Consider the following 16,369-nt stretch of genomic DNA (forward strand, 5'->3'; position numbering starts at 1 on the left):
GGAAAAGCATGAGCCGGGCTTCTGGCTGGGGGAGGTTAGCAGGTCTATATTTCCTGCTGTGCACTGTGCTTCTTCTGTCTTCCTCCTCAGGCCAGCAGATTGAAGAGAGGACACTACTCCAATTTCAACATCCAAGCAACTGAAACATACAGCTATTAAATGACTAGTTCTATCCAGATAGCAAGCAAAACTCAAACCCATAGCAGACCCACCCTGTGCTGTGTCTACAAGTCTCTGTCTCCATGAAACCTAACTGACTTTTCTTACCCAGACGTCAGATACCTTTGGGAAGTAGAAAGCCATGGATCTCTAGAAAACCGTTTGGTGGTCTCTCCAAAGCCCCAGACCTCCAGTTCCAGTCGTCAAACACAACAAGCTAACGAGAATCTCTCCCAGTGCTTCTCTGGGAAAGCCCAGACTTCAGAGTCCCAGAGCAGCAAGTCGGACTTTCCTATCAAGAGGCGATCCCTCTCCATTCCTCATTAAGCTAGGCTCGTGCTTTCTAGTAACTTTTGCTTACACCGCAAAACTGTCATAGGTTATGGAAACACAAAGGCCTTGTGCAGGGACGCCCTGAGCCCCTGGAAGTCATTATTCCTTCCTCTAGCGATTGTTGAATTAAACGTCGTAAATATGGTTCCCATCCTGTTCCCTTCTCCACCCCATGAGGCGCACACACACACACACACACACACACACACACACACACACACACACACGATCTGCTGGACATATGTTGAGAAGAAAGTAGGGACTTGTGAGTGAGAAAAAAAAATCACATGTCCTGAGTGACGAGCCTGAGAGCTTTAAGGAAGTTGGGGTGGAGGGGTGGATCTTCAGTTCCGGAAATGGAATATGTACAGAGTGTATGGCTTATGTGTCTCACAAAGCTTTTTTAACATATAAAAATCTGTAGCACATGGCTTCTTTTTTTCTTTTTGGTATAGGGCAGTAAACAAGAGCTTTGAAAGGGGAAGGAAACCAGGAGAAAGCCAGTTCCATTAGTCACGCAGCTGCATATCCTGTCACAAAGGACCCCAGTTGAGTAATCGCCCAAAATATGCCTGTTATTTTTTTTCTGTCAGAAAAAAAAATGGGGCCTGCCAAAATGTACTGTAAAGAAAAAAATGGAAGGGGGGGAAGCTGGTCTTTCAGCCCCCACCCCCCAGGAGGGAGGAAAATAAAGAAGAAACAGGCATAGCTTGGAAATGCTCTTCCAACCCCCTCTGTACTTGTCTTTGCAAGAAGAAGCTCTCAAACTGCTTGTGGCAATGGGGCCTGCGGGGCTGGAGGATGACTGGCTCCTTGGCCAACCCGTTTCCAGAGTCCTTACATGGCGTCACTGGGTACCAGATGTGAAGGAGGCAAAGGCAGTGGAAGAAGGCAAGGGAGAGGCAAGCTGTAATCCAAGAAAAGGAGCCTAGAGAGTGACTATGTCCTTTGAACATCCTTATGTGGGAGACTTCAGGGCTCCATAGCGAATCTGTGGCAGCTCACACACCCGTTCCACGAGCCCTGTGTGAGTCCTGCAGGGGCCACTGACTTCCTTCCGGCAAGCACAGCTGTCTCACTGTCAGCTTTTCTGATGAGCTCAGCAAAACCGGCTTCTGCTCAGGCGTGAGCCATGCTTGCGATGTTTGGACTACAGACGGAACAAGAGAAGGAGGATATCTGATTTGGGATTAAGCTGAGGAACTGGGGCTCAAAATCCAGCAAGGGTGTGCGCATCTATAGCTACCTGGGGACCTGAGGCAGGAGGATTATTTGGGCATATAAAGTCCAAGTTCACAAGTTGGGTGGGAAGGCACTCTGCAATACGCTCCGGTGAGTAGACGCTTACCGCGGAAGCTGACAACCTGAGTTCAAGCCCCAGGATCCACGTGGTAGAAGCAAAGAGCCCACTCCCGCACGGCATCGCACTTGCTGATACATTTTAAAATGTATGTGAGGTTCAAATTTTTTTGTTGTTGTTTCAAGGCGTTTATTGTCGTGTCAGAAAGTGGATGAGTAAAACAGTCTTTAATTTTTTAAGAAAGAAGAGAGGAGACTTAGAAGGCGCGGAGATGGGGCTCCGGAGACAGGCCGCTTTGATCAGAGCTGCCTACGGACTTCCGGACTTCCGGTGCTCTCCTGGATCGGCTTCCCAAGCACCTGGTGAGGAGACCAAGCCACAGCGAAGGTGCTCTAAAATGTCATCCAGTCACCACCTTTGCTCCATGTTCTTAGTCCGTCGTCCTCAGAACTTGGGGGGAGAGGGTTACTTCAAGTACAAAGGATTCTCCAAAAATCACACTTTCCCTCCTGCCAAGACTGTCAAGACTCAGAGCTGTCTCGAAGAAGGGGAGGGCTTGTACATCCACCAGGGAGTTTTCTCCTAAAGGAAGGAAGGGAGAATCAAACAAATAAAAGTATGTATGAAAAATGGAAAACTAAACCCCACTATCTTGTATACTAATTAAAAAATAAATAAAAGAAAGAAAAAAAAGGGAGGCATGGCTTGCATCACCACATGGACATGAATAGCAGATGTGCTGTTCCTTTTCTGGGTTTTCTGGGTGAGTCCTAGAGAACACAGACAGACAGACACACAGACACAGACACAGACACAGACACACACACACACACACACACACACACACACACACACACACACACCACAAGGAGATGAGAATCTTAGGAGACCTTTGCAGGGATGTCTCCAGGAACCTGAGTCCTAACTCTTGGGTACTACGTAAGAGCACTAACTCCTCAGCTCAACGGCCACATCAGGGTCCCCTGTAGATGGCTATAGGAAAGCTCAGGTTTGGGGTTTGTTTGTTTATCAGATCCAGGACTTCTTCAGCCCTTTGATGCTTTGGATCCCAACTAAGGCACAGTCCCATCCAGCTCTGACCTTAAAACCAGAGCTCTGGGGGGGTTGGGGATTTAGCTCAGTGGTAGAGCGCTTGCCTAGGAAGTGCAAGGCCCTGGGTTCGGTCCCCAGCTCCGAAAAAAAAGAACCAAAAAAAAAAAAAACCAGAGCTCTGAGATTGTACATGGGCACCTAACCTCCATGGGGGACACACTTCAATGTAATTACAGCTTCCCGCAGGGAACAGGCTTCAGGTTATGAGGCAAGAGTCTCCTTCCCCTCACTTACAGATATGCTTGGAAATTTGGACAATCCTCTGGTCTATCCATAACTAATTCCCCCTTCAAAATTTGTCAGCTATAGTCAACTGTCACTTAACCTTAAGGAGCAGTTCTGGAGCAGAGCATCCCATGACCCTGTTGCTATATGAGTACAACAGAACGCACTTAAGACAGAGACGGCTGAGGTCAGTCGCTCGACATGGCCTTCTGATGTCATCCAGACACACGGTGGTGAGCACAAGGTGTGTGAGGGCTGCTGCTAGAGTGGGGAAGGCATACGGCTTCACCATTAACATTTTTAGTTGTAACTAGAAAGAGAACACACGAAATATCTGCACTGTGATACAGTAAGTACGTAAGCCGGAACAGCCGCTGACCGTCGTTATCAAACATTACGGACTGAACACGATCGAACTGCATTGGTTTCACACAGCATAGCGGGTTTGTTCACACCAGTGCTACCACACATGTGAGCAATACATGCGCTTTGGTGTGGCTGCTGTATCGATGGGCAAGGGGAACTGCTCAGCTAAGTCATAATTTGATGGACCCGTTGCTAACCACGACTGGCCAAAACCTTGTCACGTAGAATGTGACTATTTCATCTGCAGCCTCTGTGTGCCTGCCACATACATACAAGGTCCCAGAATTCAGTGGCAAATAATACCGGCACTGTGCCCTTTCTCCGTAGAAAGCCAGGGCAGCCTTTTCCACTCCTCCCACATTCCTTTCCTCATCTGAGTTTCCTGATAGCAGCTCCTTGGATGTGTGAGCCAAGGATGGGAAAGGGCTATTCATGTACCAAACTATCAAGAAACACAGCCAAACAAAACAAACAAACAAAACAAACAAAAGCCCCAAAACCCTGTGCTATAGTAGTATTTCCAAAATGCGATGGCTAGAGGATAATCCCTTAGTTGCATGGTTGAGAGGAAAATTCCAGCAGGGCATCTGGAACTTCCTCTGTCAAACATTCCAGATGACCGGGAGAGGGAAAGATCCAAGACAGTCGTTTACTATACAGACTCCGTTCATGCTGATACCTGTCACCTAGTTCACGCCAAACCCCAGTCATGAGACGAGCCCATGAGCAACTCTTCATCTTCGCTTTCACTGCCCGCAGTACCCGAGGGCTGTTAACGTCCCTCGGCTCAGCCCTTTCCAACGTCCATAGAGCCCTCGAGGGGAGACCAGCACTGCCACTTTGATAGGCATTCAGAACACCACCGACTGGGGTAAGGAGGTCGCTGAGGCCCACTGTGATGGCAGGGACATCTTAGTCAGGAGGCACAGAGCCACCAGTCAGGTCAGTCCCCTTTCCACTCCCTCCCCGAACCCTGGAGTAGGACCCGGTCAGATCCTCACCCCAGAGAAGACCCACTTCCTCCAAGAACAAACAAATCTGTCATTCCAGGCCTCACAGGTACCCGGGTGACAAGGGTTTCTCAACCGCTGTTCCCTTGTGGTCTTTTGATGTTTCAAAGCTGACTAGGTCAGCATTTTCCAGTGCAGGGAACATGCCTGTCAGGTACGCCTTTCAAGTAGCTGATTAATATGTCCTGAGTCTCCAGTCAAACAAGAATGTAAAGAGTTGCTGAAATAACTTGCTAGCTTTGCCCCTGGGTACTGGGGGAACTAGCATGTCAGCATAAGGCCTTCAGCTGAAGGCAAAAGTGGACACAGGCAGTGAAGTTCTGGTGGTCAACAAACCACAGTGAAGAAAGCAGCGGTAGGCCCTAACTACCGCCATCTAGGACCCTACAGGGCCTGAGCCCCTGGCTCTGCTTAGGACTCACAGTACTGCAAGGATTATCAGACAAGAATTCCTCACTGGACCTCTAGCGCCCGCTCAATAGCTTATTTCTGGATGCTGCTAGATCTTCTTTGCAGGTGGTGTTATGAGGGCCTCTGGCCTGACAAAGCACTTACTGACCAAGGAAAATCTACTTCAGGTGCAGGGGGAAAGGCCTGCTACCAAGAATGTCTGGGGTTTTGAGACACTGGAAAAGATTGCCTAATAACGTCATGGGCTCATGCCCTGGAAATATCTGGAAATAGGATAAGGACTCCCTGGCACTGGTAGGGCCCACAGTGCCTGAGGTGAGGAGGTGGCTACAGCAAGCCCTGGAGACAGCTCGCCCACAACAGGAGTGGTAATATTCTCATAAGAAGAAATAGGACATTTTACTGGGACAAAATGCATACAACGCAGTACACAGTTTGGTGGCACTAAATGGCCACACCATCAGCCCCATCCAGCTCCAGAATGCCTGTGTCTTCCCAAACTGAAACTGACAAAAAATGCTCTCCAGTCATCCCCATAGCCCCAGGCTGTCCCTACCCCAGCAACCAGCATCCTGCCCTTCATCTGGATGGTTTTGAGTGCCTCCTGTAAGTTCAGTCCAACGTTGTTTGTCCCTTTGTGACTGATTTTTTTTTTACATAGTATGTCCTCAAGGTGATTCTCTCTCCTCTTTCAGGCTGAATAACATTCTGTGTGTGCGTAGCATGCTTCCGTAATCCAGCCTTCTGCTGACAGACACTTAGGTGTTTCTGCCCCTCAGTTACCCTGAATAGAGCTGCCAAGAACATGACTGTACAGAGCTCCTCCTTTGCATTCAGTGCTCCGGGGTGCACACCCAGAAGTTGAGCTACACAAGAAAACAAGATTTCAGAGAAAAGCATTCCCTCCAAGTAAAAATTGGCCGTATCCTCACCTCGAGATCAAACGTGGAGACTGAACATGATACCGTTCACACACCTTTAATGTTAGCACTGCAGAGACCAAGGCAGGTAGATCTGTGAGTTCAAGGTCAGCTCTGGTCTAAATAACAAGTGAGACCCTGTCTTAAGGAAAACATTTTTTTTTGAAGATCTAATATCTGGAACAGTTGGGGTTGGGGATATGGCTCAGTTGACAGAGTGTTTGCTTTGTGTGCAGTTGTTTGCCTAAGTTCAATCCCCAGCCCCCCATAAACTGGGCATGATAGCGAATGACTATAGTCCCGAGGTAGCGACAAGAGGATCGGTTCAGTGTTTCTTCAGTCATGCAGTAAGTTTGAGGCCCATCTCAAAATACTTAGGACCATCTCAAAATGACTAATACATAGAATGAATGCCTAATGAGTCTGGGTTCAGGAGTATTGATAACAAGGACTGAAGAAAATGTGAAGCAGAGAATGAGCTGCCTATAGGAGCAGCCCAACAAGGTGTCAGAGAAGAGACGAGATCTGAGCTTCACCAGCGAGGAGGCTCAGGAGTTCAGAACCAAACTGCTCTTGTCGAGGACCAGAGTACAGTTCCCAGCATCCACATAGGTGGCTAACAACTGCTTATTATCCAGCTCCAGGAGATCCAACACACACACACACACACGCGCACACACACACACACACACACACACACACACACACACACTTAAAAGATATTTTTTGTTTGTTTGTTTGGAGCTTGTTACATAAGCAAGGCTGCCCTTGAACTCAGAGTTCTGACTGCCTTAGCCTCCCGAGCTCTGGGATAAAAGATATCACCATGCACCACCATGTCTGGCTAAAACTAAATCTTTAAAATAAAAAAGGAGGAGGAGAAAGAGCAAACCACAAGCTACCTATATGACCATTGGTCGAATAAATGATGACACAGTTGCCCTACAGACTCATCCAAAGCCATCCAAAGGATGACTGAGTGCTATGCTGACATGGCAGGAATTCTGGGCTTGTTTTTTTTTTTTTTTTTTTTAATTATAAGCAAGTCATTTCCCTGGATTACATACAAGAAACTGCAAACAGCCACTGTCTTTACGAAAAGCAGCTGTGCTGAGCATAGTGGGACATGCCTTGCACTCAGGAGGCAGAGGCTGGTCTCTGTGAGTTCAAGGGTAGCTGGGTCTATGTAGTGAGTTTCAGCACAGCCAGAATTACATAACAGAGAGACCCTTTTCTCAAAAAACAGAGAGGGAGGGAACAATGCTGGGGAGAATGACACACTGAAGAAAATAAAAGAAATATCTTTAATGGGGTGTGAGTGCGTGTGCGTGTGCGTGTGCGTGTGCGTGTGTGCTAAGGGATGGTGCACATGTGAATGCAAACACACTTGCCCATATGGGCACATGTGGAAGCCACAGGTTGATGTTGAAATGTCTCTCGGTCTCTCTCTACCTCATATCTTGAGATGGGTATTTCTCACTGACCTCGGAGCTTGCTGTTTCTGCTAAACTGGTTGGCTAGGGACCCCACTGTGGTCTGTCTGTCTCCCCTCCTTCATGCTAGGGTTACCAGTGTCACACCCAGATGCTGTGACTCCAAACTGAAGTCCTCAGGACTGCTGCCCACTGAGCCATCTGTCCTGTCCCCTGTGCTTCTTTTAAAAAAGAAATGCCTGTGTAGAACTGAAAGAAATGTTAGTCCCTACCAACATATCTCTGGGTGAAAGGATTATGGGACATTTTTATATTCTTCATGCTTTCCTTAGTTAAAAATATTGAAAAGAGGAAAACATCTCTTTTTCTTTTCTTTTCTTTTCTTTTCTTTCCTTCTGGATCGTTTAGTCCCGTTTGGCCTCTAAAGGCAGAACAATACAATAGATAGTTAAAGGGCCAGTCTGGAGAACTGTCTCTAAAGAGGATGCCTTTCAAGACAGAATGGTGTCCCTGTCTTCTGGCAAGAGACACTAGGCACAATGATCAGAGAAATAGGCCAAAAGCTAAGGCAAGGGATATGGGGTACCTGGGCTATCAAAAAGCCTGAAAAACTACTGGGGACCTTCACTCCTTCATAGCTTTGACGTTTTTCTGAACTCGTGGGGACCCACTTCTCAGGGACAGAAACCCAGCCACACAGGGTTAACCCTTGTGTTTTGCTTCACTGAGCATGGTGTGGGGGTGAGAACGGAGGGGGCCCAGCCCAGCCCAGCCCCAGCTCCAGGCAGCATTAATAAAATGCAGGTGTTTGTACAGTTGCTTTAGAAGAGAGTGGGGAAGAAAGAGTCTCAGCCGCGGGAAGCGTATAGAAATGAGCAGGGTTCAGTAGAGGAGAATGTGCAGGCAAGTCATGAGAAAGCATTTTGCAAAGTGGGCTGGATTTGGGTGACTGGAATGCAATGACTGCTGGCATAGCCCTACTCTGTAGCTAGCTCTCTGTGTGTGTGTGTGTGTGTGTGTGTGTGTGTGTGTGTGTGTGTGTGTGTGTGTGTGTGTCTGTGTGTGTGTGTGTGTCTGCACATGCCTGAACAGACAGGATTTTATTCTTACATAGACATATACTAATCACCATACATCTTTGCCCAGAAACACCTCAGACATCTGGGATTTGACCTTCACTTGCTATGACTCAGGATTGGTTACTACAGACCCCACTAAGGGGCCACCTTTTCTCTGCCTCCTCCTTCCTCTGGACTTTACACCCTGCCCATCCTTCCCACCATCAGTCCTTTCCCTCTGAGGCTTTCCAATGACTGTTTTCAGTTGGCCTCCAGTGTCTGAATCTCCCCTCCGCTCTGTCTCCAAGTCAACACCCGGGAGCCTGATGTCCTCTGTTTTCAGAACCTACTTCTGTGGCCATGGAAGAAAAGAGGCCTTGGGCTTCTGTAGTTCAGTTCCAGTGGTTACCCAGCTTCCATTGCTTGAGTACTGGGCTCCAGGAGTCTCCTGAGGTTCATGTGCTGGCTTAGAATAAAGCAGGTTAGGGAGCTACTCAGGGCAGGGCCTGGGTGAAGAGATACAGAGGTGACTACCCTGTGACCTGGGCAGTACCTCTGAAGGCAAGTGGGTTCTATTATGGTTCCTCTGCCCTCCTCCTTACATGTCCTAGGAGTGTGTGAAGTTATCTTCTGGGAGCTCGCTCTTGGTTTTCCTATGATAAAGGAGGTTGAAGCTGGATTCTCCTGTGGTTTTATGCTGTTTGGGCCCTGGTCTGAAATCCATTGAGGAATAAGGTTATAGTTTATGACACAGGAAAGAAACTGAGTGATACAAGCTGAGCCCCAGACGGAGGTAAAGTTCTTCAAATGGAGGTGGGTTCCTAAGTCCATGAGGAGAGAGGACCGGGGACATGTGTTGAGAGGTTTAGCGGTCAGTTAATGATGATCCTAAGTTGACCCTGAGTGTAGTATGTATGTGTGCAAAACCCCAGCCTACAGAGTCAGGGCTTATGACAAGGACAGGACGAATGTGTTCTCCAGAATCCAGAGCCCAGAGGTCAGGGGGAGATCAGGGGCTAGCAAGTACCTATCAGCTCCCCTCTCCCCCAGCCTAGACGGAGAAACAAGCTTTTAGTTTTCAGCAGAGTGAGAGCTATCAGATAGGCTCTTAGCTGCAGAGTCCCTGCCTGGATCAGCCTTTGGGGCTTCAGGACTGGCTGTCAGCCCAGTCAGGGACTTTAAGCACTCCCCAAGTTCCTGCAGCTGCAGTGTCCCAAGTGAGCAGCTTGTGTCTTGTAGGGACCACAGTGGCAAACACCCTGGAAAACCCAGGATGTGCACTCCCCAAACCAGCATCATATATGTCTTTGAGAGCCCCAGCCTCTCCTACCTTCTGGGAGTCGGGTAGGGGACGGCCTTGCAATTTCAGGACCGCACCCATGTCTGAAAATCCTAAGGAACCCTCTGGACTTTACTCCCCCACCCGCCCTGTGACAGGGGTCAGCAAGCCACAGATGTTTCTAATGAAGGTCCCAGACCCAGCCAGGAGGTAACAGGCAAGCCGCACACAGGGGGCCACAACCCCCAGACCAATGAAAGCACACACTGCCCAGTGAATGAGACCTACACTCTCGAATTCTCAGTTCTTTTCAGGAAATTGCCAACTTAGCCCTTGGCTTTCTCCTCTCCCCGCGCCCTCCCCGTCTCCGTAGTAACCACCCCCCATCCTCCGGAGCCCCTCCCCTTGCTGCCTGCCCCCTCCTCTCTTCTCCACCCTCGCGTCTCATCTGTCTGGGTGGGAACCAGGATTAGAGCGCTCCGGGACTGGGCTGCTTTTCCCAGGGCCGCTCTGCTTTCCTGACTTCGTTGCAGCCGCCGGGCTGCTACCCCAAGCTTTTCAAGTCCCAGACTTAATGAGCGGGTCCTGGGTTTCCTCCTCTTCCCTTTCTCTGCCTCCAATAAAGTGAGAGAATTAACCCAGGTTTTAAGGGCCGGGGTTCCAAGTTGCATATCAAAGGGGGCTTTCCCAAGCTGCTTCTGCATTTCAAAGGGGCTGATTTATGCTCACTTAAACCCACACTTTTTGGGGTAAGAGTTTTGCCGAGAGGTCAAACTCTGGAAAAACAAATGGATCCCCATTCACCCCCTCCTGGGGTGCGGTGGGCCATTAGTATATAAACTGCCCACACTAAAGGTGGGAAAAGGGCTGCTCAGAAGCCAGGGCCCAGATCCCCATGTTCCTGTGGGTTTCGCCTTTAAGAAGTGGGAGGGAACACCGTAGGATCCTCCCCACTACTACAGTCCTATGTGAGGCTGCTACATGAGGCTGGCACTAGCCAAACACACACACTCAGACACTGCTTCGACTGTCCCGCTCCCCAGGGAAGCACTGAGTAGGGCAGGCTCTTCTCCCAGAGTCCTTGGCAAGGAATCACTCATTTCTCTACCCAATAAGATTAGCTGAGGAGGGTCACTGGGAACAGGAATAAAACTTTCTCCCTGGAGAGAGAAGAGGGATCAAGGGAAAATTTGGGGCGGTCACACAGGGCCTGGCAGTAGACCCAGGAAGACCCATACCTAGGTTCTGCAGTTTTTCCAAGGTCCCTCCTGGGTCTTTGCCTCCCCACTTCTCGTCACTGGCATGGACATGTACCAGAGTTGTCCCTACAGTGTCTTGCTCCACACCCTCCCTCTTTTGAACAGATAAAGCTCAAGACAACAGCAGGAGTCCAGGAAGAAAGAAGTGGGAGAGAAGGAGAGGACTTCATGTTTGAATTATTCAAGGAGATCCCCAGATCCTTCTCAAGCAGGGTCCCTGGAAACTCTTCCGAGCTCTTGGGCCCAGGGAAGCCCCTGGTGACTGGTAGCCACTAGCTAGACAGCCCTGCTCTGGCAGCCTGTCATCAGCCAGCTATGGGTCCTCAGCCTACTCAGGTCTCGCTCCAGGACACTTGTAAGACAATGCAATTCACACATTCAGCTTGGAGGGGGAGAAAGAAATCCGCCCTCTCTTTGTATCTTTTCTTTCTACACTCTCCGGACCTCCACCAAAACTTATTTACACTAAGTAACATTACACATCCCCACCTCTTCTTGGGCTCTGTAGCTGAGCCCTCTCTCCTGGGCAAGGCCTCTTCTGTCCCTCTGTCCCTCTGTCCCACCAGCGTTCCATAAAACTTCGGCTTAGTCTCTTGGAAAATGCTTCTCTCTAACAAACCTCAGGCTCTCAGGCAACTCCCCATCATCCACCAAAACCCGAATTCAGCAACAGGTGTCCTGAGGAATCTGGCGTGGCCCACCAGAAACCAAAGGAAATAGCATTGGTCTGATTCAAAACCTGCACAAGTGAGTCAGCTCCCATTGCTGTCACCTAGTGTTACACCCACAGTGTTCGTGGTTTACTAGACAGCAGAACTCACTCAGAACAGTGGGAGCCTCGGGTTGACTCCTGGGCCAGCTGTGGGCCTTTGTCTTGACAAGTGGAGTGTGCATATGGCATAAGAAGACTGAATCAGACAGTCTTGTGGCTCACTGTGTCTTCCCAAATCCTCTGGTCACCTAGAAGGGCTGTTCTGCATTTCATGCCTTAGGAAAATGTCTCTCAGAAATGCAATAAATAGCTGGGAATGGGGGAGGGGACACACACCCTTAGTCCCAGCATTTGGGAGGCAGAGGCAGGAGGATCTCTGAGTTTGAGGTAGGCCTGTCTACAGAGTGAGTTTTAGGACAGCCAGGCCTACACAGAGAAACCTTGTCTCAAAAAAGAGGAGGAGGAAGAGGAAGAGGAGGAAAGAGGAGGGAGGGAGGGGGAAGGAGGAAGAAAAGAGGGTAGGGGAGGAAGGAAGGAAGGGGGAGGGAAGGAGGGAGGAAGGGAGGAAGGGAAGGAGAGAGGCAATGAATGGGGAAATTCTTAGGAACAGCCTCTGCCCAAGCAGGTGTCCACAGCCAATCCTCTTTCTGTTCATCATCCTCATAACAAGACCACCGAAGTCTGCTTCATGACATTTGCTCCAGAAGAACCAGTGTTCTTACTAGCTGTGAAGCCTCTAGCAAGACCGAAACACCCCAGGTAACCTGAATCCCAAAAGCTCCAGAGAAGTGGAAATGGACCAAGATGGGGATCCAGAGGCCATTCATGTTTAATTGCCCTAGAAGAAGAGTCCCAAAGCTTGTTTGGGTATTGAATAATCATGAGGCGGAGGAGGAGGCCCAGAGGAAGGAAGCCTAGGAGGGGATCACAGGTTGGGAGGGAAGACTGTAAGTTGACAGGAGCAAGCCAAGAGCAAAGATGGGGGAACTAAGTCAGCACCTTCCAGGGAGCACCTAACCTCTGTCCTCGACAGGAAGGGTAGGAACAACCCAAAGACAGGAACCAAACTGAAGGCTCGGCTCCCACCTCACCCTTCTCCAGACAGTGCAAAACTGTCACCCTTCCCATGCCCTCTTCCTCTCTCATTCTGTCAGAGACTCCCCTCACCTTGACCTACTGGTCATCCAGGGTGCTTCAGTGAAAAACAAGGGCTTCAGTGAAAACAAGGGCTTCAGTGAAAACAAGGGCTTCAACAATTGACAACCAATTTCTTCCCAGCCCTGGAGAAACACAAACAGCAGGGTTGTGGAGGACCTGGCTGAAGACGCTGGCACACAGAGATAATTGGGAATGATGCCTCAGGTGGGTCTTCCCCAAGAAGTCACCCTGAAATATACTTGAATTGTGGTATGTGTGTGTGGTGTATAAGCATGCTCACACATGTGAGCGCGCGCGCGCGCGCGCGTGTGTGTGTGTGTGTGTGTGTGTGTGTGTGTGTGTGTGTGTTAAGTCATTTGTTGAGATAGACTTTACACATACTAAAGTTTACCCACTTTTAACCTCTAGTTCTGGGGCTAGAGAGCTAGGATGGCATAGTGGTTAAGAACACATACTGTTCTTGCAGAAGACTTGAATCAGCTCCCAGCATCCATGTTCGGGGCCACACCACCTCCTCTAACTTCAGTTCAATGCCTCCTTCTGGCCTCTGCAGGAACCCAAATGTGCATGCACATATAATAAAAATAAATAAGTAAACTCTAGCTCTAAGGGCCTTCACTAATAGATGCATGCGGTCATGTGAGCACTACATCCCCAAGGTATCCCTCTACCCCAAGTTCAACACTTCTTGTCAGTCCACCTCTCTCCCAGCACGAATCCCCAAACAATTCCTCGGGAATTCCTGTCCCACTAGAGTTTTGACCACTCCTGAATGCCACTTCAGTGGCGTTGTGCGCTGTGTTCACCTGGCTGAGTTGGCTTTGCCTAACGCACCAGTTGTTTGCTTTACTCTCCATGCCAGGCATGCATTTCACCCATGAGGTCTGTTCCACCACAAAGAGGGCTTTGCCGTTTTTTCCTTCAGTCACCCAAGTTCCTTTGAGTTATGTCCTGCTTTGGACCATTGCGATGAAAGCCATTATAAGTATTTGTTTACAAGGTTTTACAGGACCTGAGTTTTTCATTCCTCTTGGAAAATATCAAAGTGGTTGTCTTAGTGAGGGTTTCTATTCCTGAACAAACATCATGACCAAGTAGCAAGTTGGGGAGGAAAGGGTTTATTCAGCTTACACTTCCACATTGCTGCTCATCACCAAAGGAAGTCAGGACTGGAACTCAAGCAGGCCAGGAAGCCGGAGCTGATGCAGAGGCCATGGAGGGATGTTACTTACTGGCTTGCTTCCCCTGGCTTGCTCAGCTTGCTCTCTTATAGAACCCAAGACCACCAGCCCAGGAATGGCCCCACCCACAATGGACTGGGTCCTCCCACCTTGATCACTAGTGGAGAAAATGCCTTACAGGTGAATCTCATGAAGGCATTTCCTCAACTGAGGCTCCTTTTTCTGTGATAATTGCAGCTTGTGTCAAGTTGACACACAAAACTAGTCAGTACAGTGGTATTTCTGGATGGTTGTTTTTATATTAAATTGTCAACACTGTTTTCAAAATGAGGATACTACTTTGAATTCTCATAAGCAATGTACAAGAGTTCTAGTTGTTTCCCCAGCTGCTGATATAGCATGGTTTCTCTCCTTTCTTCTTTTTTAACATTATTTATGGAGTGGGGGATGGGAGTCATATGTACCACAGCACATGTGTAAAGATCAGAGGATGACTTGTGGATTCTCTCTCTCAACCATTGAGTTCCAGGGATCAAAAACAGCTAGTAGGCCTTGGAGAGAAGGGCCTCTATGTGTGTTTGTGCATGCATGTATGCATGAGTGTGTGTTGTTTTGTCTTTAATATTTTTTTCTTTTAGCCATTCAAAAATATGTGGCTTCTCACTGTGATTTCAATTTTGTGATTAATGATGCGGAACATATTTTTCTGTGTTTATTTTTTCTTTGGTGAAGGGTTATATTCAGTTATCTAATAATTAGAAATTTTTTACAGAGTTTTGAGGGCTTGTTTATTTTATGTACACATCCTCTGTCAAGATGGAGTTCTTGTAAATATTTTCCCTCGGTTGGTGGCTTTCTTTTTATCCTTTTAATGGAGATTTTAAATTTTGATGAAATCAAACTTATCAGATTTATGAGTTATATTTTCAGTGTCATATATAAGAATTCTTGTCTAACCAAAATCACAAATATTATCACCTGTGTTCTTATTTGTACTTTCAGAAGTCTTCCCCTTTCATACTTTCTCTTGTGTCGTTGTCTTTGTATATGAAAAGTGGTCACTTAGATCTACTATTCTTTATGAACTATTGGCCGATGTTGGTATTGTTCCTGCCTTCCTCCTGTTCTTCTTCCTGCTCCACCCGGTGTATAAGTAACCTTTTTCTGCCTTATGTAAATATTGTCTCAGAGGCTTCTAGCTTCCGTACAATCTAATCTAGGACTAGAATATTACAGCTCTGAGAAGGCTGAATGAACTCATACTTTCGTGTTCTTTCTGATCTTTGCCTGGCTGATTCAACCCAGCTGTTCTGACTCACGCTCCTCTCCAAGCTGACTGAGTCAATCTGGCTTCTCTCTCAGGCTCTGACTGAAAAGCTCTGCTTGGCTTCATACTAACTTTGGTAATATGTTCTAATCTCTGGCTCGTTCTCATTCTCTGGCTTGTTATTTCTTCACCTCTCTCTCTCTCTCTCTCTCTCTCCCTCCCTCCCTCCCTCCCTTCCTCCCTCCCTCCCCCCTCCCTCCCTCCTGCTTCTGTATAATTGTCCTGGTTAAACTTCCTTCCGCTCCTCCTTCCTCTTTCTTTCTCTCTGTCTGCTCTCTCTTAAGTAACCTTTTTTTCTTCTCCTCATGAGAGTTGGGCAGATCCTATTCTGTCAAATCTTTCTCTGATTCATCACTTTGTCTGGAACTCAATTAGATATCACTTTCAAACATGATGCTTCCTTCTACAAACTTCATTGCTTGGGATTAAAGGTGTGCACTCAGGGCACATCTGTATTCCTACTAGAAGAATTAAAGGTGTATGCTGAGGCTGAGGCACACCACAACCAGAAACAGGTTTGCTTGTTTGTTTCAGTAAATAACACAGTGTTGGGGTTCACAATGTGCAGTGTGATCAAACATCCTGCAACATCCTGTTCTCTGTTCCTCCTTCTAATCCTCATGTTCATGTTCCTTCCCCTCTTCCTCATTTCTTTTTCACATATAGATATCCATTTTTTCCCGATGCTTTTTAAAAAATTCCCTGAACTTTCTTTTCACTTTGTTGAAACACAAGTGACGAGGCTGGAGAGGTGAAGTGCTTGGCATCAAAGTTTGAGGTCCTGAGTTGGAGCCCAGCACCGAAGGAAGGAAGGAAGGAAGGAAGGAAGGAAGAGAGGGAGGGGGAGGGAAGAAGGAAGAGAGGGAGGGAGGAAGGAAGAGGAGGCACCAGGCACAGTGAGTGACTCCCACTGCTGAGATTTGGGGGTAGCTAGGGTCACTGGGGCTTGCTAGCTAGACAGTGCAGTCAAACCAGTGAGCTCTGGGTTCAGTGAGAGACCCTGTCTCAAAGAGTAGAGACTGAAGACGATGCCCAACACCAATGTCCACACACACGCGTGTCCACACACACACACACGCGCACACACATACACACACACGCACACATGCATGTATATACTTGCAC

The 16,369-nt window shown here is 48.1% G+C and overlaps 1 long non-coding RNA gene across 2 annotated transcripts in view; it reads right to left on the reverse strand.

Moving 5' to 3' along the window:
- Window positions 1–785: 785 nt before the first annotated feature.
- LOC148005342 (uncharacterized) overlaps window positions 786–16,369 on the reverse strand; it is a 65,712-nt gene continuing 50,128 nt past the window's right edge. For both annotated transcript variants that reach the window (XR_015622496.1, XR_015622497.1), the window contains one exon: window positions 786–2,374. This is a non-coding gene — a long non-coding RNA (uncharacterized LOC148005342). The remainder of the gene's footprint in view (window positions 2,375–16,369) is intronic.

Source organism: Rattus norvegicus, chromosome 6 (genome assembly GCF_021556685.1).
Source record: "Rattus norvegicus strain SHRSP/BbbUtx chromosome 6, alternate assembly SHRSP_T2T, whole genome shotgun sequence".
Lineage (NCBI taxonomy): Eukaryota > Metazoa > Chordata > Mammalia > Rodentia > Muridae > Rattus > Rattus norvegicus.